The 27737-nt window shown below is 47.6% G+C and overlaps 1 protein-coding gene across 6 annotated transcripts in view; it reads left to right on the top strand.

Annotated features, from left to right (window-relative positions):
- The window catches only part of GALC (galactosylceramidase), a 358534-nt gene that overhangs the window by 139090 nt on the left and 191707 nt on the right, over positions 1-27737 (top strand). The gene's annotated exons all lie outside the window — the stretch shown is intronic.

Below are 27737 nucleotides of genomic sequence, written 5' to 3'. Positions count from 1 at the left end.
CAGTTACCCGTCGAGACAGTGCAACTTCACGTTTCTACGACTATTGTTGTATTCTGTGTGGCTGTGGTATGATGGCATTAACTACTTTTTACCTCTACTTACTGTCACTTCTAGTTTATCATTTTACAGATGTTGGTGCTATGACAACTGTGTACTGATGTGCTGACTACAGCCAGCTACAGGCCATTATTTCTATGCTCTCACAATTTACAGTTCATTTGGAATGGATGTAACTGTTTCCATAAATACACTTTTTCAACACATGACATACAAGTATTCGAGTTGTGTTCAAGGGTGTTTATTTTAGTGCTAGCAAATTGAAGGAAAAGTGCAATGTAATAGGGTGATGATGGAGGACAGTCTAGGGTATTGTTCCATTCGGTTTGTAGCACAGGTGCAGTGTCCGAGTGGCCATAGGAAGGGGAGCTACTGCAGTTCAAGGTGGAAAAGTTGACAGGGTGGGACACAAGGGGGACAATCAGGAGAGTCTCATTTCCTGGCGGTGGTCTTGGCAAGTGTATCTGTCTTCTGTCTGGGTCGCAGGGAACGTTTGCAGGGTGGTTCACCTTCTGTAGGAGGAGGGATGCTGCTCTGTGGGTCTTGTGGCGGGGGCTTCCTGCCCACTAGCGGCAGTGGAAGTGGAGGGCTGGTCAATGGAATGGCTAGTGGTAGGGGCCCGCTGGTGTGCTGTTGCCTCCCTCATGATGTTGGCCCTGTCTGCCAGCACCCATGCTATGGAGATCAGGGTGGTGTTAATGGCCTACAGGTCCTCCCTGATCCGTTGATACTGTCCCTCCTGCAGCCACCTGATCTCCTGCACGTTGTCAAGGATCTGGCCCATCGTGTCCTCGGAATGTTGATAGGCTCCCAGGATCTCGGATAGTGCATCCTGGAGGGTCAGTTCCCTGGTCCTGTCCACCCCCTGGCGCACAGCAGTTCTCCCAGTGTCCCTATTGGCCTGTGCCTCTTTCCCCTGAACGGTGTGCCCACTGCAACTGACCCCAGGTCGCTGATTGTCTTGGGGGCGAGGTGTGGCCTGGGGTCCCTGTACAGGTGGGCACACTGCTGAGTGACGTGTCCTGGGGACAGAGGTGTGGGTACGCTGGGTGGGTGCTGTGGTGTTGGATCCTGATGGGGGAGGCTCTGTGGTGGTCTGTGAGTGGGCTTGGGTAACCGTCTGTCCAGTGGTCCCTGATAGGCCAGGTAGGTCATCCAGATCCAGAAGTCCAGCATTACTGTCATCACTGGCGGCATCTTCTGTTGGGGGACTCGATAGTCGTGGCACCTCCTCTTCTCTGACAATGGCTGGGGTACTTGTGGGGATGTAAGTGATGTATTATGCTTCATGTGTATGGCATTTGTACATCCCTGGCTTTCCCTCTATCGTTGGTGTTGCCCTGCCACCTTTTGTTTTTGTATGGTGATGTATTGTGGTAAATGTTAGTTTCCCTATACTCTTCCTGCTTTAGTGATGGATGTCCATGCAGGGCTGGGAGGGGTGTCCATACATTGATATAGCATGCAGGGCTTGGCATTGTGGTTAGTCATATGTGTAGGTGCAGTGCTTGGGATGTGGTGTAGTGATGGGAGTGAGGGTGAGGGTGTGAGATGGCATGCATGTGTGGAGGGTGATAAGTAGTAAATGTTGACTTACCAGTGTCCAGTCCTCTGGCTACTCCAGCAAGTCCCTCAGGATGCAGTCATGCCAGTACTTGCTCCTCCCATACTGTGAGCTGTGGGGGAGGAGGTGGGGGTCCACCGCCAGTCCTCTGTATGGCGAGCTAGTGCCTCGCTGCATTGGAACGTACCTTCCCCTGTAGGTCGTTCCAACTCTTCCTGATGTCATCCCTTGTTCTTCGTCACTGCCCCACTGCGTTCACCCTGTCCATGATTTTCCGCAATAGCTCCATCTTCCTTGCAATGTAGATCTGCTGTACCTATGCTCCAAACAGCTGTGGCTCTTCCCTGACAATTTCCTCCACCATGACCCTTAACTCCTCCTCGGTGAAACGGGGGTGCCTTTGTGGTGCCATGGGTGTTGTGTGTTGTGTGTTGGTGAGAGTGTGTTGAGTAATGTGGTGGGGTGTGTGATGTGGAGTGTGTGAGGGATGTATGTGGTGTGTGTCTAGTTGTCTCTGTGCTGTTCGTGTCACTCTCCTGGCAGTAATTGTTGTTCAAAAGGGTTGTGGGTAATGTGGGTGTGTGTTTTATAGTGGTGTGGGTGGGTGTGGTGTGTGTATGGGTGTCAGGTGTGTGTTTTGGTACTGGCCAATGTAGTGTTGTTTTGTATATGGGTGTCCATTCTGAGCGCGGTGGTGTGTACTTCCAATGGTTTACTGCCATTGAATGTCCGGCATGGTGATTCATGAGTTGTAATGTGGTGGGCGTTGTTTTGTTGGCATAACGACATGGGTGTTAGGACCGCCACTTTATCGCTGACCTTTGGGCTGGCAGATTTGTGTATGTGGCTGTATTCTGTCAGATTGGTGTGTGTGTGTCATATGGTGAGCGGATATTCGCCACCACAGCGGTATGTTGGCGGCATCAGCGTGGCAGTAGGCGGCATTTACCATCGATGTCATAATGAGGGCCTCAGTCTTAAAACCTTGCAGTTTAGGACGCAAGAAGTTGTCTGTCTTACACCCCCACCTGGGGGAAAAGAGGGAGTTTCTGCAGGCTTGGCGACTCTAGCAGCTTTCCAAGGAAACAACCTTCATTTATTTGAGCACCTTCTTCTACGCTGATCCTAGAGTTGATAACAATACCATCTACAGAAAAGACTCTTGTGCTTGCCAAGGAGTCGATATGGGATAACATCCATGTGGTAAAGGAGAAAATCAGAGTGAATTTTAACGATGAAGTTTTCTGTGAGCTTCTTCCCCGGTCCCACAGTTTCGCCATCTTACAGGAGATTTTTTATTCTAATTCAAAAGTTTTGGCTATGGAGCGTATGTGGCTGCACAGATGATAAGTTAGAAGCTAATCACTCCGGCCACTTTATAATATGGGTACCAATATTTACTTGGATTTAGTTGAGTGCTTTTTACCATGAAAATCGTATGGCAGGTAAGTAGAAAGCATTTATATATATTGTTAGAAATGGGGCCTTTGGTTGACAGTCAGGTTACCCCCTGTTCAAGCAAGGACCCTCACTCTAGTCAGGGTAAAAGAGAATCACCCTTAGCTAATCCCTGCTCACCCCCTTGGTAGCTTGGCAGAGCAGTAGGCTTAACTTCAGAGTGCTAGGTGTAAAGTATTTGTACCAACACACACAGTAACTTAATGGAAACACTACAAAATGACACAACACCAGTTTAGAAAAATAGGAAATATTTTTCTAAACAAAACAAGACCAAAACGACAAAAATCCAACATACACAAGTCAAGTTATTAATTTTTTAAAGATTAAACTCAAAAATAGCGCTTAGAAACAAAAATGCTTTGATGAGGTATTAACACGGCGTCGTGACGGAGTCGTTCCCAACAAGCCGACACCAGCGGCGCCGGACACCGAGTCGCATAGACCCCCAAGTACAGTACCTTTGGTGAAGAGTGAAAACAAGCCGATGCGCGAAGTCGGGGATCGCGGCGTCTGTGCGAAACGTTGAATCTGCGCACTTCGAGCGGCGTCGGTCACAACGTGGTGCGGCGACTACCACGGAGTCGCGGACTTCAGCGAGGCTACAGCGGCGTCGGGCCTGCGAAAAGTGTCGTGTTCCAGCGATGGTCACGGCGTCGGGTGCAGGCGGTGTCACCGGATTCAGCAGCGGTGTCGGTCCGAAGTCGATTTCCTTGGATTTCCACCAGCTTTCCTTTCAAGGGACGGGATAGGGCACCACTTGTCAGAGCAGGAGTCTCTCCAGAGACTCCAGGTGCTGGCAGAGAGAAGTCTTTGCTGTCCCTGAGACTTCAAACAACAGGAGGCAAGCTCTAAATCAAGCCCTTGGAGATTTCTTCACAAGATGGAAGGCACACAAAGTCCAGTCTTTGCCCTCTTACTCTGGCAGAAGCAGCACTGCTGGAAAGCTCCACAAAGCTCTTGGTTCAAGAAGTGTTTCTTAAAGTCTGTGGTTTTGGGTGCCCTTCTTATACCCAATTTCTCCTTTGAAGTAGGCCTACTTCAAAGTAAAGTCTCTTTGGAATGTGAAATCCTGCCTTGCCCAGGCCAGGCCCCAGACACTCACCAGGGGGTTGGAGACTGCATTGTGTGAGGGCAGGCACAGCCCTTTCAGGTGTGAATGGCCACTCCTCCCCTCCCTCCTAGCACAGATGGCCCATCAGGATATGCAGGCTACACACCAGCTCCCTTTGTGTCAATGTCTAGTGTGAGGTGCAACCAGCCCAACTGTCAAACTAACCCAGACAGGGAATCCACAAACAGGCAGAGTCACAGAAATGGTATAAGCAAGAAAAAGCTCACTTTCTAAAAGTGTCATTTTCAAACACACAATCTCAAATTCAACTTTACTAAAAGATGTATTTTTAAATTTTGAGCTCAGAAACCCCAAACTCCACATGTCCATCCGCTCCCAAAGGGAATCTACACTTTAATCAGATGTAAAGGTAGCCCCCATGTTAACCTATGAGAGGGACAGGCCTTGCAACAGTGAAAAAACGAATTTAGCAATATTCACTGTCAGGACATATAAAACACATTACTATATGTCCTACCTTAACCATACACTGCACCCTGCCCTTGGGGCTACCTAGGGCCTACCTTAGGGGTGTCTTACATGTAAGAAAAGGGAAGGCTTAGGCCTGGCAAGTGGGTACACTTGCCAAGTCGAATTTACAGATAAAACTGCACACACAGACACTGTTGTGGCAGGTCTGAGACATGATTACAGAGCTTCTTATGTGGGTGGCAAAACCAGTGCTGCAGGCCCACTAGTAGCATTTGATTTACAGGCCCTGGGCACCTTTAGTGCACTGTACTAGGGACTTACTAATAAATCAAATATGCCAATCATGGATAAACCAAACACATGCACATTTTGTAAAGTAGCACTGCACTTTAGCACTGGTTAGCGGTGGTAAAGTGCCCAGAGTAACAAAAACAGTAAAATCAGAGTCCAGCACACATCAACAACCTGGGGAACAGAGGCAAAAAGTTAAGGGAGACCACACCAAGGATGAAAAGTCTAACACGTGTCCACCCAGCTGAAAGTGGGTAGCAACTACCAAACCTCATGGGAGCTCTCATCACTAAGGCAGAAGACCCTGGACAGACCATCAGCATTGGTGTGCTCTGTACCAGGAGGGTGTTCCACCGCAAAGTCCATCCGCTGTAGGGAAATGGACCACCTCAACAGTTTTGGATTCTCACCCCTCATCTGCATTAACCATCTGAAGGGCCTGTGGTCGGTCTGAACTCGGAAGTGAGTCCCAAACAAGTAGGGTCTTAGCTTCTTCAGTGCGCAGACCACAGCAAACGCTTCACGTTCTATGGCACTCCACCTACGTTCCCTGGGTAGTAACCTCCTGCTAATGAAGGCTATGGGTTGATCCAGGCCCTCTTCATTAAGCTGTGAGAGTACTGCTCCAGTACCATGCTCTGAGGCATCTGTTTGCACAACAAGCTCCTTGGAGTAGTCAGGTGCCTTCAGCACAAGTGCTGTGCACATGGCAGCCTTCAGGGCATCAAAAGCGTTCTGGCAAGCCTCTGTCCAGATCACTTTCTTGGGTTGCTTCTTAGAAGTCAACTCAGTTAAGGGGGTAACAATGGTACCATATCCCTTAACAAACCTCCTGTAATATCCTGTGAGACCTAAAGAGGCTCTCAATTCAGTCTGGGTCTTGGGAGGCTCCCAAGCCAGAATTGTGTCAATCTTAGGCTGTAGGGGTGCCACCTGGCCACTCCCCACCTGGTCTCCTAAGTACACCACAGAACCCTGCCCTATTTGGCACTTGCTCGCCTTAATAGTGAGGCCTGCCTTCCGCAGGGCCTCTAACACTCTCCAGAGGTGTTGCAGGTGTTCCTCCCTTGTAGAACTAAACACAGCAATGTCATCCAGGTAGGCGGCACTGAACTCATCCAGTCCTGCCAACACCTGGTTGACCAACCTCTGAAAGGTGGCAGGGGCATTCTTCATCCCAAATGGCATCACTTTAAATTGAAAGTGTCCATCTGGTGTAGAGAATGCTGACCTCTCCTTGGCCCCCTCAGTTAAGGCAATCTGCCAGTACCCAGATGTTAAATCAAGCGTACTGAGGTGCTTGGCAGCTCCCAACCGGTCAATGATCTCATCAGTTCAGGGGATGGGGTGTGCATCAGTCTTGCTGACCGCATTGAGTCCCCCGTAGTCCACACAGAACCTGAGTTCTGGAGTGGCACTAGGTGCAGCAGCCTTTGGGACCAATACCACTGGACTGGCCCAAGGACTGCTGGAGTGCTCAATAACCCCTAGGGTAAGCATTTTGGATACCTCATCTTTAATGCATGCCCTGACCCTGTCAGTCACCCTGTAAACCTTCTGTTTAATAGGTGTACTGTCCCCAGTGTCCACATCATGTGTGCACAAGTGTGTGACTCCTGGGATCAGGGAAAACAGTGAGGAAAACTGTCCCAACACGTGGTGGCAGTCACCTTGCTGCTCCTCAGTCAGGGAGGGGGAGAGGATCACTCCCTCCACTGACCCATCTTTCTCTCCTGCAGAGAGGAGGTCAGGAAGAGTCTCACTCTCCTCCTCTACTCCATCATCTGTCGCAAGGAGCATGGACAGTTCAGTCCGCTCAAAGTGAGGTTTGAGGCTGTTGACATGCAGGACCCTCAAAGGGTTCCTTGGAGACCGCAAGTCCACCAGGTAGGTGACTTCGCTCTTGTGCTCCACCACCTCAAATGGCCCAGTCCACTTATCCTGGAGTCACCCACACTTTTTGTCCAGGTTGAAACTCGACCAGAGTGGCATTCTGGTCATACCAGCGTTTCATGTCCTCCTGGCTTGCTTCCAGGTGCTCTTGAGTGAGACTCCTGAAGCGGGCAGTCTGGTTTCTCAAAGCCAGCATGTAACTGAATACATCCTGGGGGGGTTTACTAGGAGCTTTCTCCAAAGCTTCCTTAACCAGACTCAAGGGTCCCCTCACAGGGTGGCCATGAATCAGCTCAAAGGGGCTAAACCCAAGTCCCTTTTGAGGCACCTCCCTGTAGGCGAACAGAAGGCATGGTAAGAGGACGTCCCACTTCCTCCTCAAGGGCTCTGACAGGCCCCGAATCATGCCTTTTAAGGTGCGGTTGAACCTCTCAACCAGACCCTTACTTTTGGGGTGGAAGGGGTGGTGAACTTGTAGGTTACCCCACACTCCTTCCACAGAGACTTCATATACGTGGATATGAAGTTGGTACCCCTATCAGATACCACTTCCTTGGGGAACCCTATGCGGGTAAAAACCCCCATCAATGCACGACCCACCACATGAGAAGTGATTTGATCTCAAAGGAATGGCTTCTGGGTACCGGGTGGCGTGGTCCACCAAGACCAGGATAAACCTGTTGCCCATGGCTGTCTTGGGATCCAGAGGCCCCACAATGTCAATGCCTACCCTCTCAAAGGGAGTACTGACAACAGGCAAAGGTTGGAGGGGAGCTTTACATTTCCTCCCACTCTTGCCACTTGCCTGACAAGTCTGACAAGACCTGCAATGTGCATCTGAGTGCCTGCGCATTAGGGGCCAGTAAAAGTGGGTGACAAGCCTCTCAAAGGTCTTGTCCTGCCCCAAATGTCCAGATAAAGGCACATCATGAGCCAACCCCAGTAGGAAGGCCCTGAAGCACTGGGGTACCACCAGCACACAGGCTGACCCAGGCTCAGGAACCTTAGGCTCGCTATACAGGAGGTCATCCTCCCAATAAATCAGGTGTGATCCTGGCTCCTTGCCAGCAGCCTGGTCTGCCGCCTCCTGCCGCAAATCCTCCAGAGTAGGGCATGTCTTCTGTGCTCCACAGAATGCTTCCCTGGTGGGCCCCCCTTCGTGCTGCCACTGCGACAGCTCAGGGACCTCCCCCAGTTCAGCCACCTGTTCCCCTGTAGGCTCCAGGGCGTCACCCTCAGGCTCTGCCTCCTCCCAGACCGTGGGAACTTCTGGGGCCGGTTTCCCGCGCCCCCTGCCCTTCCTCTTCTTGGCGGTCCCCTGGGCCACTGTTTCAGGCTCCAGGGGCTCTTTATTACCCTGACGGGCTGCCATTGACCGGGTGGATACGCATACCCACCCAGGCAGACCCAACATCTCCAAGTGAGACCTGTGTTCCACCTCCTTCCAAGGGGAAATCCTCCAGGTCATTGCCTAGCAAACAATCAACAGGCATGGTTGGACTCAAAGCTACCTTCAAGGAACCTGAGACCCTCCCCACCCCCATTCAAAGGGAACCTGCGCCACTCTACACAGGCGCTCTGAGTTGTCCACTGCAACTACTTGGTGAAGTACCCAGGGATCAATCTGCTCTTCAGACACCAGCTGACTCCTCACTGTAGTCACACTGGCTCCTTTGTCTCTCAGAGCCTCCACCCTCTGTCCATTAATGGTCACCCACTGCCTGTACTTCTTAGTGTTTTCAGGCACTAGGGTTCTCTGGGCCATCTCACTGTCCCCTAATGAGACAAGGGTCATCTCAGCTGGTTCCCACCCACCAGAAACCAACTCCTCCCCAAGCGCTACACTGGCCAAGCCCTGGGACGGTGCTCCAGTGGGTGCTGGTGTACTTTTGGGGCATTTGGGGTCCCCCCTCACATGACCCACCTGGTCACATGCATAACACTTACGTGGGGGACCACCTGCCACTGTCTTCCCTTTGGAGAACCATGGCTTCTTTTCACTGGGGGGTTGGGAATCCATACACTGGGAATCAGTTTGGGGCCCTTTAAAGAACTCCCCCTGTTTGCCCTTGCCCCCCCCCCCCCTTTCTTCTGAGAGGGGCCCTGCCCACACTTGGCGTGGTCTCCCCCATACCTATTTTGGACCCTGGTGCTCTCCCAGTGGTCCGCTTCCTGCGCAAGCTTCCTGGGGTCAGTCAGCTTGCTGTCAATCAGGTGTTGGCGCAGCTCTCGAAAACATAAACTGTACAAGTGCTCACAAGCAATCAGATTGTAAAGCCCCTCATACGTAGTTACCTTACTGCCCTTCACCCAACCATCCAGTGACCTGCAAAAAGAATCAAGACATTCCAACCATGTTTGGGATTCCTTCTTCTTGTAGGACCTAAACTTATCCTTGTACTGCTCAGAGGTAAGACCATACCTTGTAAGCAAGGCATCCTTCATGTTAGAGTAGGTGAGATTCTGAGCATCCCCTAAGGCTGTCATTGTATCCCTCCCCTCTACCTCAAAGTGCTTCCACAGACCCGCCCCCCCCAATGAGCTTCAGGGACCAGATTCATGTGGAGAGCAGATTCATACCCTTTGAACCACAAGTATATGTCATCCTCCCTCTTGTAATCTTTCACAAGGTCTTTAGGAATGTGCACCCTCCTCTCAGGCTGCACTGTAGGGTTGCTGCCACCATCTCTACTGGACTGGCTTCTAAGATCCATCTCTTTCAAGCTAAGCTCATGAGCCATCGCTAACTTCCTCTCCTCAAGGGCTAGCCTCCTCTGCTCCAGTTGGTACTCCCTTTATGCCTGTCTGTCCTGTAACTCCTCAGGTGTCAGACCCTTGGATGAGACACGTCTACCTGCCCTGGAGACCTTCTCCCTGGACATAACAGGCCCACCCACAATACCATTGTGTACTGAACACTCTTCCTCATCCTCCTCATCTCCCTCATCCTCTGTGTGCCCTTCAGTGCTCTTGGCTGTTACCCAGGCCCTCAGCGCCTTTTGCAGCTCCTCCTTCCTGGATGAGCTCTTAATGGGACAGTCAAAACTTTTACAGAACTGCTTCAACTGAGCTTTGGTTTAACTCTCCAATTTCTCAAGGTCAAAGTCAGCTCCAACTGATGGATCTCCAGCATTGGACATGATGAAGATTCAAAAACAAGTGCAAAGTTCCAAAGCAGAAGAAGAAGTTCCCAAATGAAGTTCCAAAGAAAGTCAATCAAGGAATCAGCGAAAAAAAATGGAAGTAGAACAAAAACAGTCCCAAAGAGAAAAAATCAAAAGATCACCAAACAAGTAGCATGTGGTCACGTAGTGATCTGAACTCAAACAGTAGTGTGCAATTAATCACTGTATGTCAAGTACAAATACAAGTACAAATTCCAACCGCTGATCACCAATGTTAGAAAAGGGGGTCTTTGGTTGACAGTCAGATTACCCCCCCTGTTCAAGCAAGGACCCTCACTCTAGTCAGGGTAAAAGAGAATCACCCTCAGCTAACCCCTGCTTACCCCCTTGGTAGCTTGGCAGAGCAGTAGGCTTAACTTCAGAGTGCTAGGTGTAAAGTATTTGTACCAACACACACATTAACTTAATGAAAACACTACAAAATGACACAACACCAGTTTAGAAAAATAGGGAATATTTATCTAAACAAAACAAGACCGAAATGACAAATATCCGAAATACACAAGTCAAGTTATGAATTTTTTAAAGATTAAACTTAAAAATAGCGCTTTGAAACAAAAATGCTTCGATGAGGTGTTAACACGGCGTTGTGACGGAGTCGTTCCCAACAAGCCGACACCAGCGGTGCCGGACACCGAGTCGTGTAGACACCCAAGTACAGTACCTTTGGTGAAGAGTGAAAACAAGCTGATGTGCGAAGTCGGGGATCGCGGCGTCTGTGCGAAACGTTGAATCTGCGCACTTCGAGTGGCGTCGGTCACGACGTGGTGCGGCGACTTCCACGGAGTCTCAGACTTCAGCGAGACTACAGCGGCGTCGGGTCTGTGAAGACCGTCGTGTTCCAGCGAAGGTCACGGTGTCGGGTGCAGGCGGTGTCACCGGATTCAGCAGCTGCGTTGGTCCGAAGTCGATTTCCTTGGATTTCCAGCAGCTTTCCTTTCAAGGGCCCAGGGACTGAATAGGGCACCACTTGTCAGAGCAGCCGTCTCTCCAGAGACTCCAGGTGCTGGCAGAGAGCAGTCTTTGGTGTCCCTGAGACGTCAAACAACAGGAGGCAAGCTCTAAATCAAGCCCTTGGAGATTTCTTCACAAGATGGAAGGCACAGAAAGTCCAGTCTTTGCCCTCTTACTCGGGCAGAAGCAGCACTGCAGGAAAGCGCCACAAAGCACAGTCACAGGCAGGGCAGCACTTCTTCCTCAGCTATTCAGCTCTTCTCCAGGCAGAGGTTCCTCTTGGTTCCAGAAGTGTTTCTTAAAGTCTGTGGTTTTGGGTGCCCTTCTTTTCCCCAGTTTCTCCTTTGAAGTAGGCCTACTTCAAAGTAAAGTCTCTTTGGAATGTGAAATCCTGCCTTGCCCAGGCCAGGCCCCAGACACTCACCAGGGGGTCGGAGACTGCATTGTGTGAGGGCAGGCACAGCCCTTTCAGGTGCGAGTGACCACTCCTCCCCTCCCTCCTAGCACAGATGGCTCATCAGGATATGCGGGCTACACCCCAGCTCCCTTTGTGTCACTGTCTAGTGTGAGGTGCAACCAGCCCAACTGTCAAACTGACCCAGACAGGGAATCCACAAACAGGCAGAGTCACAGAAATGGTATAAGCAAGAAAATGCTCACTTTCTAAAAGTGGCATTTTCAAACGCACAATCTCAAAATCAACTTTACTAAAAGATGTATTTTTAAATTGTGAGCTCAGAGACCACAAACTCCACATGTCCATCCGCTCCCAAAGGGAATCTACACTTTAATCAGATTTAAAGGTAGCCCCCATGTTAACCTATGAGAGGGACAGGTCGTGCAACAGTGAAAAACGAATTTAGCAATATTTCACTGTCAGGACATATAAAACACATTACTATATGTCCTACCTTAACCATACACTGCACCCTGCCCTTGGGGCTACCTAGGGCCTACCTTAGGGGTGTCTTACATGTAAGAAAAGGGAAGGTTTAGGCCTGGCAAGTGGGTACACTTGCCAAGTCGGATTTACAGATAAAACTGCACACACAGACACTGCTGTGGCAGGTCTGAGATATGATTACAGAGCTACTTATGTGGGTGGCACAACCAGTGCTGCAGGCCCACTAGTAGCATTTGATTTACAGGCCCTGGGCACCTTTAGTGCACTGTACTAGGGACTTAATAATAAATCAAATATGCCAATCAAGGATAAACCAAACACATACACATTTTGTAAAGGAGCACTTGCACTTTAGCACTGGTTAGCAGTGGTAAAGTGCCCAGAGTAACAAAAATAGTAAAATCGGAGTCCAGCACACATCAACAACCTGGGGAACAGATATATATACAGGGAGTGCAGAATTATTAGGCAAGTTGTATTTTTGAGGATTAATTTTATTATTGAACAACAACCATGTTCTCAATGAACCCAAAAAACTCATTAATATCAAAGCTGAATATTTTTGGAAGTAGTTTTTAGTTTGTTTTTAGTTTTAGCTATATTAGGGGGATATCTGTGTGTGCAGGTGACTATTACTGTGCATAATTATTAGGCAATTTAACAAAAAAAAATATATACCCATTTCAATTATTTATTATTACTAGTGAAACCAATATAACATCTCAACATTCACAAATATACATTTCTGACATTCAAAAACAAAACAAAAACAAATCAATGACCAATATAGCCACCTTTCTTTGCAAGGACACTCAAAAGCCTACCATCCATGGATTCTGTCAGTGTTTTGATCTGTTCACCATCAACATTGCGTGCAGCAGCAACCACAGCCTCCCAGACACTGTTCAGAGAGGTGTACTGTTTTCCCTCCTTGTAAATCTCACATTTGATGATGGACCACAGGTTCTCAATGGGGTTCAGATCAGGTGAACAAGGAGGCCATGTCATTAGATTTCCTTCTTTTATACCCTTTCTTGCCAGCCACGCTGTGGAGTACTTGGACGCGTGTGATGGAGCATTGTCCTGCATGAAAATCATGTTTTTCTTGAAGGATGCAGACTTCTTCCTGTACCACTGCTTGAAGAAGGTGTCTTCCAGGAACTGGCAGTAGGACTGGGAGTTGAGCTTGACTCCATCCTCAACCCGAAAAGGCCCCCCAAGCTCATCTTTGATGATACCAGCCCAAACCAGTACTCCACCTCCACCTTGCTGGCGTCTGAGTCGGACTGGAGCTGTCTGCCCTTTACCAATCCAGCCACGGGCCCATCCATCTGGCCCATCAAGACTCACTCTCATTTCATCAGTCCATAAAACCTTAGAAAAATCAGTCTTGAGATATTTCTTGGCCCAGTCTTGACGTTTCAGCTTGTGTGTCTTGTTCAGTGGTGGTCGTCTTTCAGCCTTTCTTACCTTGGCCATGTCTCTGAGTATTGCACACCTTGTGCTTTTGGGCACTCCAGTGATGTTGCAGCTCTGAAATATGGCCAAACTGGTGGCAAGTGGCATTGTGGCAGCTGTACGCTTGACTTTTCTCAGTTCATGGGCAGTTATTTTGCGCCTTGGTTTTTCCACACGCTTCTTGCGACCCTGTTGACTATTTTGAATGAAACGCTTGATTGTTCGATGATCACGCTTCAGAAGCTTTGCAATTTTAAGAGTGCTGCATCCCTCTGCAAGATATCTCACTATTTTTGACTTTTCTGAGCCTGTCAAGTCCTTCTTTTGACCCATTTTGCCAAAGGAAAGGAAGTTGCCTAATAATTATGCACACCTGATATAGGGTGTTGATGTCATTAGACCACACCCCTTCTCATTACAGAGATGCACATCACCTAATATGCTTAATTGGTAGTAGGCTTTCGAGCCTATACAGCTTGGAGTAAGACAACATGCATAAAGAGGATGATGTGGTCAAAATACTCATTTGCCTAATAATTCTGCACTCCCTGTATATATATATATATATATGCGTCGGAAGTAGGTAGTTCTAGTTAGGACCTAGTTTCAATGGAAACTTTTTTTTTTTTACTTGCCTATATCTTTGGCACTGTTTGACGAATGTTCACAAAACCTTCCAGTAAAAGTGCCCTGGTTATTCTTGTTGCACATGGATAGTTTTGGGGTGGTCTGTCAAGCTGGGGCGGAGAGAACAAAGGGGGGATGAAAATTTGAGTTTCCCATGTTAATTCCCATTGGAGCTTTAGGCACGACTACAGCCTGTACCACTGCACGGAATTACGCCAAACTTGGTAGAAAGTTAGCTTTTGGTACGCAGATTACGCTTTCACTTATTTGGTGTAAATCCATCCAGTAGTTTTTGAATGATTAAAGGAAATCCACATTTTTATATCTGGGCTTGCGAATAATTTGTGAAAAGAAGCACTGTAATTAGCTGACCGCAACCTGACTAGACAGTTGCAGCTGTCATTTTATTTCACGCAACAAGGTTCCTGGGGTGAAAATTGTAATTGAAAGTGGCATAAGGGGTCAGAGTTGCAGGTACACTGACCCCAGGGGTGTGATAGAGGTGTGCTTTAGGGGCAAATTATGGGCTTAAAATAGTTTTGCGTCCCCATGTGTGATATTTGTGAAAATTCACGAGCTTTCGTGAATTTTCACAAATTATTCACAGAATATTGGTGAATATTAAAACATTTGGAAGAGAACCGAGAGATTAATTCATACACTAATTCATTCACTCATACATGCACTCGGAGACTCCTATACCCACTCACGGTCCCATTCAGACACTCACGTACCCACTCACAAATCCTCTCAGATCCTCATGCACCCCCTCACAGACCCACACAGTCACACACACTCACACCCCCATTCACAGACCCACACAGGCACTGACACATCCACTCATAGACCCACTCAGACCCTCATGCACCCACTCACAGACCCATTGAGACCCTCATGCACCCATATACAGACCCACTCACACACTGATGCACCCACTCACAGACCCAGTGAGACACTGATGCACCCACACAGACCCATTGTGAAACACTCATACACTTACTTACAGACCACTCCGAGCCTCATGCACCCACTCACTGACTCACTCACAGTGACATATCCACTCACAGGCCCACTCAGACCCTAATGCTCCCACTCACTGACCCATTCAGACCCTCATGCACTCATTCACTGACCCATTCAGACCCTGCCTCACCCATTCACAAATCCACTCCGACCTCATGCACCCACCCAATCAGTAATCTATATAACAACTCTTACTGCCAGTCACTAATACATACAGGCACTCACTCACCCACATACTCACCCATACAGCCACTCATACTCAGACTTTTTTTACAAATAAATTTACCTACACATCCACTCACTCTCACAATGACTCACTGATACAGCACTGACTTATTGGATCAGCAACTCTTATGGGATCAGGAACTCAAAGATAAAATCAGTCACTGATACACTCAGTGAATTACCCACTAACTGACTAATAAAGATGCTATTACGGCTTCTCAGTCTCCAGTTAACCCTCTCACACACATACTTAATTACCCATACAGCTACTAACAGATCCTTTTTTTTACGTGTAACCCCTTCTTACACATACACTTACTGTACCACACAAGAAGTAACAGAATCACTTATCTGTGGATACAGCCACTTTTAAAGGCATTCACTCACCCATGTTACAATAACAGAGAGTGTTACACACTAAAACAGTGGCTATAACATACAGGCAGTACTCTGTACAAACACTCACAAACCCATTCTCTCAGCTATACAGCTACTCGGACACCCACTCACTGTACTTATACAGACTATCACACAGCCACTTCCTCGTATATACATCTGGTAACACATCCACCTATGGTTTCATACAGAAATTAACTCAACCACTAACTCACCAATGCAAGCACTCACACCTTTAGTCATACATACATATAACCACTTACAGATACTGGATGACGTCATCAGTGATGTCATCAGTGATATCATTTGAGATGTCCTCAGTGATGTCACTGAGTATGTCATGAGTGATGTAACTATAGCTGCTGAATTTCTCTGGTCTTGTGAAAGTAAATTCAGGACCGAACTATAACGTCCCTGTAACCTTGTTTTTTCCATATATATATATATATATATATATATATATATATATATATATATATATATATATATATATATATATATATGTATGTATATGTTCGATGGCATGTGTAGCTGCAGAAACATCCAGTGTTGGGCTCGGAGTGTTACAAGTTGTTTTTCTTCGAAGAAGTGTTTTTAAGTCACGGGATCGAGTGACTCCTCCTCTTCAGCTCCATTGCGCATGGGCATCGACTCCATGTTAGATTGTTTTCTTTCCGCCATCGGGTTCGGACGGGTTTCCTTTCTCTCGGATAGTTAGATTCGGGAAAGCTTAAAACTCTTAATTTCTCGTTGGTATTGTTTTCGATTGCATTACACCTTCGATCGCCACTTACATACCGTCGAAACAAACATCTTTACTCGCCCTTCGGGCACGCGCCCGCCAAAACTCGGGCCTCGTCAGGCCAACCGCGTAAAAGCCTCATGGATCAGACTCCATTCTGATTCTGTCCTCGGTGCCAAGCTAAATTCCCTTATACGGACCAACACCTCGTCTGTAATTTCTGCCTTTCCCCCGACCATCGGGAAGAAAATTGCGAGGCCTGCAGATCCTTCCGGTTGAAAAAGACGCTTTGAGACAGAAGAGCACGGAGACTCGAGATGGCATCAAAGAGCACCGAACACATCTCAACATCGAAGAGGAAGAAATCATGCAGAGCGCAGTCTCCATTTGAGGATCTGACTCTCACCAGGAATCCGAGGAGGACAGACCGGTCAAGGCAGGACAGCATGTGAATGCGCCTGCCCCTGTGTCATCTAAGCCCAAACATAAGGCCTTGGGAACGCCACTGCCGGAAGGCCATGGCTCGACCCGAAAGAAAAAGCTCGGTGACCAATCCACCAGCTCGGCACCGAAAAAGACGACCCCTCTGATGCCATTGGACTCAAGCTGAAGCTCCGTCTCCGAACCAAGCAAACACCGCTCTTCCGAGTCGAAATCTAGAAAAACTTTTTCGGGGCCGAGACCATCTTCAACCCCATCTTTTTTGATACTGAAAAAGCCAGCTCCGGAGCCGAAAAAACCTATGCATACTGAGGAGCATGGACTTTCTTAAGCACTTAAAGAAAGCCACAGAATTACTGAGGAGAGTTCACAAATAGAAGCAATGGATGAAAGGCAAGCTAGAATTCATATCCGTAAAGAAACTGGCAGAATTTTAACCGCACCTCCTCCAAAACCAAAGTGGAAATTAGCCTTTCAGGAGGAGTTAGTCACTACACAGCCTCCAGCTAAAGTGCCAAAAACAAAAGAGAGACCTCCACTGCCTCAATTTTCTCTTCCTCAGTCTCCTCCTCACTCTCCACATTTACATATCTCTCCTCCTACCAGTCCTACACCTATGCAATCACCATCGCACTCATTTTATTCGCAGCAGGACAATGTGGATCCATGGGATCTTTATGATCCAGACCCCATTCCAGACAATAACCCAGATTGGTATCCCTCTAAGCCTTTACCACCAGAGGATAGTACAGGCTAAACCCAAGTGATAGCTAGGGCGGCAACATATCACAATGTCACCATGCATACTGAGCCATTAGAGGATGATTTCTTATTTAAATACACTCTCCTCCACGCATGCAACATATCAGTCACTTCCTATGCGCCCCGGCATGCCAAAACATGCTGACCAGATATTTAAAGACCCAGTAAAAGCAAGGATAATTACTCCTAGAGTGGAGAAAAAATATAAGCCACCTCCTTCTGATCCTGTCTATATTACCCAACAACTACCTCTTGACTCAGTAGTTGTAAGCGCTGCCAGGAAGAGAGCAAGTTCACAGTCGTCAGGTGATGCACCTCCACCAGACAAAGAGAGTAGGAAGTTTGATGCTGCAGGGAAAAGGGTGGCATCTCAGGCAGCCAACCAGTGGAGAATAGCCTACTCTCAGCCATTGTTGGCTAGATAGGACAGGGCCCACTGGGACGTGATGAAAGATATAATCCAGCATCTCCCCAAGGAACAATAAAAAAGGGCACAGCAGATAGTAGAGGAAGGGCAAGCCATCACTAAAAATCAGATTAGGTCAGCCCTAGGCTCGGCAGATACATCAGCCAGAACCATCAACACTGCTGTGACCATAAGGAGACATGCATGGCTTAGGTCTTCAGGATTCAAGTCTGAAATCCAACAGGCAGTGTTGAATATGCCATTCAACCAAAAACAGCTTTTCAGCCCAGAGGTCGACACTGCTATAGAGAAAATGCGGAAGGATTCAGACACCGCAAAAGCCATGGGTGCACTGTACACCACACAAAAGATGGGAAACCTTTCGTAAACCGCAGTTTAGAGGTGGATTTAGGGCACAAACTGCAGAGGCATCCACATCACAGCCAAAGCCGGCCTACCAACCTCAATACCAACGAGGTGGTTTCAAAAGCACTTACAGAGGCCAGTACCCCAGAGGCAGGGGAAAATATCAAATACCAAAACAAGCCTCACAACAAAGAAAACAGTGACTTGTGCCATTCGTTTCCAATCCACACCTCCCCTGTGCGAGGGGGAAGACTGCAAACGTTCCACAACAATTGGCTAAACATTACCACATACAACTGGATATTATCAATTATCCGCAATGGCTATTTGCCTAGAATTGATACAAACTCCACCAAACATTCCACTAAAACAACACAGGCAATCCACAGACCATATCACTCTGTTACAGGAAGAAGTCAAATCTCTATTACTCAAACAAGCAATAGAAGCTGTGCCACAAAATCAAGTAGGGGCGGGAGTTTACTCACTGTATTTCCTCATTCCCAAAAAGGATGGAACCTTAAAGCCAATATTAGATCTCAGAATCCTCAATCTTTACATCCTGTCAGAACACTTTCATATGGTAACACTACAGGATGTTATCCCACTACTTCAAAAACACGATTTCATGGCAACATTAGACCTCAAAGATGCGTATTTTCACATACCCATCCATCCTGTGCACAGAAAATATCTCAGGTTTGTCATTCAAGGAAAGCATTATCAGTGGAAAGTGTTACCCTTTGGAATATCAACAGCTCCAAGGGTATTCACCAAGTGCCTGGCAGTAGTCACAGCCTACCTAAGAAGACAACACATTCATGTCTTTCCATATCTAGACGATTGGCTAATAAAATCAAACAGTCATATGCAGTGTAAAAACCATGCGCATTATGTAATACAAACCCTGCACACGCTAGGGTTCTCAATAAACTATCAAAAGTCACAACTACAGCCTGCACAAACACAACAGTATTTAGGGGCAATACTAAATACTCAAAAAGCGCTTGCAAGTCCAAATACACAAAGAATACAAGCATTTCACAATATATTGACAAAAGTACAGACAGGTCAACAGTACACTGTCAAACTGGTCATGAAACTATTAGGTATGATGGCATAATGTATTGCAATTGTTCCACATGCAAGACTAAACATGCAGCCCTTGCAACAGTGCCTTGCACAACAATGGTCACAAGCACAGGGTCAACTTCAAGATCTAGTGTTGATAGACCGCCAAACATATATGTCTCTTCAGTGGTGAAATTCCACAGATCTAAACATAGGGCGGCCATTTCAAGACCCTGTGCCTCAGACCATACTTACAACAGATGCATCAATGATTGGCTGGGGAGCTCACCTCAACAATCACAATATTCAGGACAATGGGACAACAGACAGAAACAGCTTCACATAAATCACATAGTACTGCTAGAAGTCTCCCTAGCACTAAGAGCTTTTCAACCTCTTCTTGCTCACAAACACATTCTTGTCAGAACAGACAATATGACAACCATGGACTACTTAAACAAACAAGGAGGAACCCACTCATTACAAATTTGCCTTCTAGCACAAAACAGTTGGCATTGGGCAATTCACAACAACATACACCTGGTAGCTCAATACATTCCAGGGATTCACAATCAGTTAGCAGACGACCTCAGTCAAGATCACCAACAAACTCACGAGTGGGAAATTCACCCCAAGGTACTTCACAAATACTTTCGTCAGTGGGGGACACCAAACATAGATCTGTTCGCCACCAACCACAACGCAAAATGCCAAAACTTCGCGTCCAGGTACCCACACCTTCAATCAAAGGGCAATGCTCTATGGATCAATTGGTCAGGGATATTTGCTTACGCTTCCCCCCCCCTCTCCTACTCATTCCATTTCTAGTCAACAAATTGCATCAAAACAAGCTCAATCTCATACTCATAGCGCCAACGTGGGCACGTCAGCTGTGGTACACCACACTGCTAGACCTGTCAATAGTACCTCACGTCAAACTCCCAAACAGACCAGACCTGCTGACACAGAACAAACAGCAGATCAGACACCCCAATCCAGCGATGTTCAATCTGGCAATCTGGCTCCTGAAATCTTAGAGTTTGGGTATCTGAATCTTCCACCAGAGTGTATGGAAGTCATTAAACAGGCTAGAGAACCTACTACCGGGGCAGTGTTGTGCTAACAAATGGAAAAGATTTGTTTTCTACTGTCAAGCAAAACACATAACCCCTTTAGATGCGTCCATACAAGACATCGTAAGTTATTTACTCCACCTACAAAAAGCAAATTTTGCTTTTTCATCCATCAAAATGCATCTCACAGCAGTTTCTGCTTATTTGCGCAATGGAGCCGAAAAGGAGGAGTCACTCAGTCCCGTGACTCGAAAAGACTTCTTCGAAGAAAAACAACTTGTAACACTCCGAGCCCAACACTAGATGGCAGGACCTGTGCATATCATGTGACTCTGCAGCGCATGGTTACCCCCTGAAGTTTTGCCTTTGCTGATGCTAAGTTACGATTTGAAAGTGTGCTGGGACCCTGCTAACCAGGCTTCAGCACCAGTGTTCTTTCCCTAAACTGTACCTTTGTCTCCACAATCGGCACAACCCTGGCACTCAGGTAAGTCCCTTGTAACTGGTACCAAGGGCCTTAATGCCAGGGAAGGTCTCTAAGGGCTGCAGCATGTCTTATGCCACCCTAGGGACCCCTCACTCAGCACATACACACTGCTTGCCAGCTTGTGTGTGCTGGTGGGGAGAAAATGACTAAGTCGACATGGCACTCCCCTCAGAGTGCCATGCCAACCTCACACTGCCTGTGGCATAGTTAAGTCACCCCTCTAGCAGGCCTTACAGCCCTAAGGCAGAGTGCACTGTACCACAGATGAGGACATATGTGCATGAGCACTATGCCCCTACAGTGTCTAAGCAAAACCTTAGACATTGTAAGTGCAGGGTAGCCATAAGAGTATATTGTCTGGGAGTCTGTCAAACACGAACTCCACAGCACCATAATGGCTACACTGAAAACTGGGAAGTTTGGTATCAAACTTCTCAGCACAATAAATGCACACTGATGCCATTGTGCACTTTATTGTAAAATACACCCAGAGGGCATCCTAGAGATGCCCTCTGAACACATACCCGACTTCCAGTGTGGGCTGACTAGTTTCTGCCAGCCTGCCACACACCAGACATGTTGCTGGCCACATGGGGAGAGAGTGCCTTTTTCACTCTGTGGCCAGGAACAAAGCCTGTACTGGGTTGAGGTGCTTCTCACCTCCCCCTGCAGGAACTTTAACACCTGCGGTGAGCCTCAAAGGCTCACCCCCTTTGTTACAGTGCCACAAGGCATCCCAGCTAGTGGAGATGCCCGCCCCTCCAGCCACTGCCCCCACTTTTGGCGGCAAGGCTGGAGGAGATAATGAGGAAAACAAGGAGGAATCACACCCAGTCAGGACAGCCCCTAAGGTGTCCTGAGCTGAGGTGACTCTTACTTTTAGAAATCCTCCATCTTGTAGAAGGAGGATTCCCCCGATATGATTAGGGATGTGCCCCCCTCCCCACTGGGTGGAGGCACAAAGAGGGTGTAGCCACCCTCAAGGACAGTAGCCATTGGCTGCTGCTCTCCCAGACCTAAACACACCCATAAATCAGTATTTAGGGGCTCCCAGAACCGAGGAAGATAATCCTGCAACCTAAAGAAGAAGAAGGACTACTGACCTGAAGCCCTGCAGTGAAGACGGAGACAACAACTGATTTGGCCCCAGCCCCACCGGCCTGTCTCCCTACTTCGACGAAAACTGCACCAGCGACACATCCAACAGGGACTAGCGACCTCTGAAGCCTCAGAGGACTGCCCTGCATCTAAAGGACCAAGAATCTCCTGAGAACAGCGGCCCTGTTCAAGAAACTGCAACTTTCTGCAACAAAGAAGCAACTTTAAAGACCACACGTTTCCCTACGGAAGCGTGAGACTTTCCACTCTGCACCCGACGCCCCCGGCTCCACCTGCTGAAAACTAACACTACAGGGAGGACTCCCCGGCGACTGCGAGCCTGTGAGTAGCCAGAGTTGACCTCCCTGAGCCCCCACAACGACACCTGCAGAGGAAATCAAGAGGCTCCCCCTGACCACAACTGCCTGTAACAAGGAACCAGACGCCTGGAACCAGCACTGCACCCGCAGCCCCCAGGACCTGAAGGAACCGAACACCAGTGCAGGAACGACCCCCAGACGACCCCCTGCCTAGCCCAGGTGGTGGCTACCCCGAGGAGCCCTGTGCCTGCCTGCATCATTAAAGAGACCGCTGGGTCTCCCCATTGATTCCTATCTGAAACCAGACGCCTGTTTGCACTCTGCACCTTGCCTCCCCTGTTCCGCTGAGGGTGTACTTTCTGTGCCTTCTTGTGTCCCCCCCAGTCTCTCCCCCCCCCCCCCCCCCCCCCCCCCCTCAGTGCCCTACAAAACCCTCCGAAGATACGGGCACCCCTGTTTCCATTGAACCTTTGTGTTTTGGGCACCACTTTGACCTCTGCACCTGACCGGCCCTGAGCTGCTGGTGTGGTAACTTTGGGGTTGCCTTGAACCCCCAACGGTGGGCTACCTTGGACTTAAATTTGAATCCTTTAAGTGTTTTACTTACCTGTGAACTTAACAAATACTTACCTCCCCCAGGCACTGTTGATTTTTGCACTGTGTCCACTTTTAAAATAACTTATTGCCATTTTTGTCAAAACTGTGCATGCTATTGTGATTATTCAAAGTTCCTAGAATACCTGAGTGAAATACCTTTCATTTGAAGTATTTATTGTAAATCTTGAACCTGTGGTTCTTAAAATGAACTAAAAAAAAATTTTTTTTTTGTGGTAAACGCATCCATCCATGGTAAAGGTATGTCCATTATAAAAAAAAAAAATTGTTGTAAAAGATTTTTGTGGTAAAACCATAGCTGTAAAGCAATTTGTTGTAAAGGCAATCGTTCCGGCATACAACCCTTCATAACAGAACCCTGATGCCTTCCCAAGGGATCCTCAGACAAAGAAATCCCAAACGCTTGACACCTTGGGTCACAAAGTTTTTTTCTGCTGGCAGTTTGGCTCTCTGCACAGCTAATGCCACTTGCCCTTTAATTAAAACCTGTGGTTCATAGCCTGCTATATAAAGAAGCAATTCTCAGACCTGATATGTGATGGTTTCGATGCCTCGAAACAGATTCTAAAGTGTACCTTTGATTTCAAAATCATAGTTTCTTGGATATGGCTTTTGTTAGACTTTTCATCCTTGGCGTGGTCTCCCTTAAACTTTTTGCCTCTGTTCCCCAGGTTGTTGATGTGTGCTGTACTCTGATTTTGCTGTTTTTGTTACTCTGGGCACTTTACCACTGCTAACCAGTGCTAAAGTGTAAGTGCTCCTTTACAAAAATGTATGTGATTGGTTTATCCATGATTGGTATATTTGGTTTACTAGTAAGTCCCTAGTAAAGTGCACTAGAGGTGCCAGGGCCTGTAAATCAAATGCTACTAGTGGGCCTGCAGCACTAGTTGTGCCAAACACATAAGTAGCTCTGTAATCATGACTCAGACCTGCCATTGTAGTGTCTGTGTGTGCAGTTTTACCTGTAAATTCGACTTGGCAAGTTTACCCCCTTGCCAGGCCTAAACTTTCACTTTTCGTACATGTCAGACACCCCTAAGGTAGGCCCTAGGTAGCCCCAAGGGCAGGGTGCAGTGTATGGTTAAGGTAGGTCACATATAGTAATGTGTTTTATATGTCCTGACAGTGAAATATTGCTAAATTCGTTTTTCGCTGTTGCAAGGCATGTCCCTCTCATAGGTTAACATGGGGGCTACCTTTAAATCTGATTAAAGTGTAGATTCCCTTTGGGAGCGGATGGACATGTGGAGTTTGTGGTCTCTGAGCTCACAATTTAAAAATACATCTTTTAGTAAAGTTGATTTTGAGATTGTGCGTTTGAAAATGCCACTTTTAGAAAGTGAGCATTTTCTTGCTTATACCATTTCTGTGACTCTGCCTGTTTGTGGATTCCCTGTCTGGGTCAGTTTGACAGTTGGGCTGGTTGCAACTCACACTAGACAGTGACACAAAGGGAGCTGGGGTGTAGCCTGCATATCCTGATGAGCCATCTGTGCTAGGAGGGAGGGGAGGAGTGGTCACTCGCACCTGAAAGGGCTGTGCCTGCCCTCACACAATGCAGTCTCCGACCCCCTGGTGAGTGTCTGGGGCCTGGCCTGGGCAAGGCAGGATTTCACATTCCAAAGAGACTTTACTTTGAAGTAGGCCTACTTCAAAGGAGTAACTGGGGAAAAGAAGGGCACCCAAAACCACAGACTTTAAGAAACACTCAAGAGGAACCTCTGCCTGGAGAAGAGCTGAATAGCTGAGGAAGAAGTGCTGCCCTGCCTGTGACTGTGCTTTGTGGAGCTTTCCTGCAGTTGCTCCTTCTGCCAGAGTAAGAGGGCAAAGACTGGATTTTGTGTGCCTTCCATCTTGTGAAGAAATCTCCAAGGGCTTGATTTAGAGCTTGCCTCCTGTTGTTTGAAGTCTCAGGGACAACAAGGACTTCTCTCTGCCAGCACCTGGAGTCTCGGGAGAGACTCCTTCTCTGACAAGTGGTGCCCTATCCAGTCCCTGGGCCCTTGAAAGGAAAGCTGGTGGAAATCCAAGGAAATCAACTTCGGACGACTTCGGACCGATGCCGCTGCTGAATCCGGTGACGCCACATGCACCCGACGGCGTGACCTTCGCTGGAACGCAACGCTCTTCGCAGGCCCGACGCCGCTGCAGCCCCGCTGAAGTCGGCGACTCCGTGGCAGTCGCAGCACCACGTCGTGACCGATGCCGCTCGAAGTGCGCGGATTCAGCTTGTTTTCACTCTTCACCAAGGGTACTGTACTTGGGGTTCTACACGACTCCGTGTACGGTGCCGCTGGTGTCGGCTTGTTTGGAACGACTCCGTCACGACGCCGTGTTAACATCTCATCGAAGCATTTTTGTTTCTAAGCGCTATTTTTGAGTTTAATCTTTAAAAATTCATAACTTGACTTGTGTATGTCGGACTTTTGTTGTTTTGGTCTTGTTTTGTTTCGATAAATATTTCCTATTTTTCTAAACTGGTGTTGTGTCATTTTGTAGTGTTTTACATTGTTACTGTGTGTGTTGGTACAAATACTTTACACCTAGCACTCTGAAGTTAAGCCTATTGCTCTGCCAAGCAACCAAGGGGGTAAGCAGGGGTTAGCTGAGGGTGATTCTCTTTTACCCTGACTAGAGTGAAGGTCCTTGCTTGAACAGGGGGTAACCTGACTGTCAACCAAAGACCCCATTTCTAACAGCTTTCTTACTTTATTGACGTGCGTGTATGCGTTCCCCTGAATTTTCAGGAGATTCCCACGCCACTCATTGCCATGCCCTTTGATGGTGAATAGTTTTCATAGAGAAGACTGACTCCTCCTTTGAATACTTCAAGAACACCAGGATCACGTCTTATGCCTTAGGCCTGGCCTCCTCGCACAACAATTGCACCAACAGACTGGAGTTGTGGAGCTTTTCTAGGGCTGTGCACATATGACGCCGATCTCAGTCCATTCAAATTCTGTATTAAAGGTATCACTCCTTTGAGGCAGGGCTTGGATCTAGGAGACCAAACGAACAGCATCAGCAGACCCAGTCCTTGTTTTTTGCTCTGGATTCTGGCTGGATCTTGATCCTTTCGGTTTTTGCTCTTGTTAGGCCTTATAGCCTTGTGCATCCTGTTGGAGCCACACACCAGATCATGATTGAGTGCTCTTCAGTGATGTCTGAGGAGTCAGTTGCTGCCACACCACTGACATTGCTTATGCCAAATGCAGATTGGTGCACTAGTATCTGCACTTGTGGACAGACCCCTCTGACCTTCTGAAAGTGTCAAATGTTTCCTATTGTGGTAAGCCATCCAGGATGCTCGTTGGCACCAAATCTTCCCAGTAGCAGCTCACCTAGCTGGCACCATCAAAATGTGGGTAGGTGCTCTCATTTAAGATGCTCTCATTTACCTTCTACCTCCCAGAGTGGGAGTTGCACCCCAGTGTGACCAAGGTGATCTGTTCCAGATTGGGGTTTCCATTCATAGCTCCCAACGCCACAGCCCAGAACAGAAAGTGACCTCAGTTTTGTGACATATATTGCCTTCTGAATGGTTCCTTAGTGGATGCCTTCATGTTCGGGTGGTCTCGGGGCCTGCTGTTTTCGTTTCTGCTGATTTCTATTATGTCCAAAGTACTAGGGAAGGCACTTTCTTTCCTCTTCTTAAGATTGTCCCCCATCCCCGGAGCATAGCTTTTTTACCATCTTTTTGATTGGATGACTTCTATCCTTCTATGCATACATATAGGGAACTACTTTTTATTTTTATTTCAACACTCCATGTGAGTTGTTGTGTTTTCCATATTACTTCCACCTCCAGCTCATCTGTTGCTTCCTGCACCCCATCAGATTTTAATTTTTTTAACCCTTCCAACCAAAAAACTTCGTGTTGCTTTCCAGTTCTTGATACTTCTCTGTGGATTGCACCTGCCCTCCTTCCACTGACCTATAATCTGGGCTGCTGCCACTGGAACACCTTCACTTATAAACCTTCTGCCTGCTCCGCCATTGCTCCCCCACCCATCCTATGCAGCCACCTCCACCATCTCCCACACCACTCAAGTTCTTTTTAAACTTGTTTTTCATTTTTAGGAGAGCCCCAGACAGAGTAAAGAAATCTGGTTTGACGATCTGTTCTGTTTGCACTCAGTATTTAGTAAGCCCCTCCTTCCACGTGCGAGGGGTGAAGGGGGCTTCCTGCTCTTGTAGCAGTATCATCATGCCCTCTACCCCAATCCCCAAACCTCAGATTCTACAGCTGCATGTGTGGAGATCGAACAGTGCCATGAAGAGTTGTTTAGTCCTCATGATGAGGTTGCTTATGTAAACTTGGCATCTAGGAAGCCTAAATCTATCTACACAGGGTACTGGACTAAGTTCATTCAGTGGTATGGTGTAAGAGGCATCAACTCCTTCAATTCTTGCCTTTTTGACATCTTGCAATTTACATTGTCCCTTGCTCAACAGGGTTTGACGGTGGCTACAGTTAAGGGCTGCCTTGCCGCCAAATCTGCTTTCATGTCACTGATATATCAACCATCCTAGTTTAGATCCTAGTTTAGATTGCCCTTATTGGTGAGAGCTCTAAAGGTTTGTGTGGCTTGTTTCCTAAATCAATTATGAATATTGCATTGACTTTCTGATAGAAGCCCCGTTCTCACTGATGCACATTTGCCTGTTCGACGTCTTACTCTAAACACAGTTCTATTGGTTGCAAAATTTCAGGTCTTCTCATTTCATCCACCCTTCATAGTTTTCTTCCCAGGTAAATTGGTTCTTTACAG

The sequence above is a fragment of the Pleurodeles waltl genome, chromosome 9 (genome assembly GCF_031143425.1).
Source record: "Pleurodeles waltl isolate 20211129_DDA chromosome 9, aPleWal1.hap1.20221129, whole genome shotgun sequence".
Taxonomy (NCBI): domain Eukaryota; kingdom Metazoa; phylum Chordata; class Amphibia; order Caudata; family Salamandridae; genus Pleurodeles; species Pleurodeles waltl.
Note: the sequence above shows the minus strand (reverse complement) of the source record. Positions and strands in the feature narration are given on the sequence as shown.